This window comes from Gadus morhua, chromosome 10 (assembly GCF_902167405.1).
Source record: "Gadus morhua chromosome 10, gadMor3.0, whole genome shotgun sequence".
Classification (NCBI taxonomy): domain Eukaryota; kingdom Metazoa; phylum Chordata; class Actinopteri; order Gadiformes; family Gadidae; genus Gadus; species Gadus morhua.
This window is the reverse complement of record NC_044057.1, coordinates 12,806,666-12,808,871: the sequence shown is the minus strand read 5'-3', so window position 1 is coordinate 12,808,871 and position 2,206 is coordinate 12,806,666.

Below are 2,206 nucleotides of genomic sequence, written 5' to 3'. Positions count from 1 at the left end.
TGTGCATGTGGTTGTTGATGTGTGTGAGTGGTGGTGTATGTATGTGTGTGTATGTGTGTGGTCTCCCCAGTCCAGCGTGTGGAACAGGGGGTCTTAACAGCATAATAACAATAGATTATGTTCATCTGGAGGAGCCCTGGTTCTCTGCAGACTCTTTATTGTGCTGATGGTGTGTGTCTCCGCGGCAGATACTGTGGCCAAGGTCGTCCAGAGCACATTACCGCCAATAAATGTGCGTTGGCACTACTCAATTTAGAGCAAAGCCCCTTCGCTGCCTCCCCCCTCCCCCCCCCCCTCCTCCCCCTCCTCCCCCCCCCCCCCCCCCCCCCCCCATCCGCCGCCTCAGTCCTCATCTAGGATTCAGCCAGCGCTCGGCAGCTGAGACGGATCACTGATACGGGATCAGCGCGCAGACAGCAGCTACACGCTAGTTAGCATGTCACATATACCACTGTTAGAACACGCTAGTTAGCATGTCATATACCACTGTTAGAACACGCTAGTTAGCATCTCATATAGACCACTGTTAGAACACGCTAGTTAGCATGTCATATACACCACTGTTAGAACACGTTAGTTAGCATATAACTCTGTTAGAACACGCTAGTAAGCATGTCATATAGACCTCTGTTAGAACACAAGAACAAGCTAGTTAGCATGTCATATATATCACTGTTAGAACACACTAGTTAGCATGTCATATACACCACTGTTAGAATACGCTAGTTAGCATGTAATATATACCACTGTTAGAACACGCTAGTTAGCATGTCATATAGACCACTGTTAGAACACGTTAGTTTATGTCGGTATTTGTTCATTTAAATAAGTTAACTCGTTACATTTAGGACCTCATATTAATGTTATGTATGCTATTTAACATTGCGTTTGACCTATCATTTAACAGTTACTATATTTAACATTAGTGTTAATTATATGATTTCATGGTAATATTACTATAAATGCATTGCTGTTCAATTATTTTATTTAATAGTAATGCGAGTTTTAATACATTAATGTTAAATTATGATATTCAAGATTTGTTACTTTATTTAATTTATCTTAAACTACGTTATTTAACCATAATATAATTCAATCATTATATTATTGGTATAATATTATATATTATATAATATATATATATAACATTTGTAGTAGAATCAACATTAATATTTGTATTATTATAACACCAAACTGTGTGTCATGGGTGTATGTAGTGTGTGTGTGTGTGTGTGCATCCCACAGCAGAGAAAGTGTGTCAGTAATGCAGTAGAGTCTGAGGAGGCGGGCCCGGGCTGCTAGGCCTTGATTGGCTGCTGCTCCTGTCACTCCAGGAGGAGCTGGAGATGAAACAGTGAGGTGTTTCCAAGGCGCTCAGATCCTCGTCTGCTGCATGCGAGGAAATCCAACTGGTCCATCACTCCAGCACTGCTTTACAGACACAAGTATTTATTTATATCTATCTTGCTGCATTAAATGTGATTAAACCTTTTCCACAGTTAAAGTGTAGCCGTGTCGGCGGTAATCCTTCCTTTAGGCCTCGTGACAGAACCGTGACGACATCGCTCAGTCCGCCTCCGCATCACTGTACACACCTCCGGAGTAGAACCAAGACCTCCTCTGGAACCATGAGGACATCCCTTAGCTTACTCCTCATCACCACACACACCTCCACACACACCTCCTCACACACACCTCCAGACACACACCTCCACACACACCTCCTCACACACACCTCCAGACACACACCTCCAGACACAGAACTCCAGACCTCTAGAACCGTGAAGACACCGCTCAGCCTGCCTCCTCCTCCCCATACTCACCTCCACACACACCTTCAGACACACACCTCCAGATACAAAACTCCAGACACACACCTCCAGATACAAAACTCCAGACCTGCCACAGACCTCCAGACCTCCTGTAGACTTCCTGACCTCTGGACCTCCTGTAGACCCCCAGACCTCCTGAAGACTCCGAGACCTCCTGAAGACCCCCAGACCTCCAGGATGAGGCATTCGGCTGCACATGGATTGGGGGAGGATCGACACTAGACAGTTATGATGAGTAAGTGAGCAGTGATAGTTAGGGCTGAAAGAGCTGCTCCTCCCTCACGCCTCTCCCCCCTGCTCCTCTCTCTCTCTCTCCTCTCCCCTCCTCTCCCTCCTCCCCACTGCTCCTCTCTCTCTGTCCTCCCCCCTCTCTC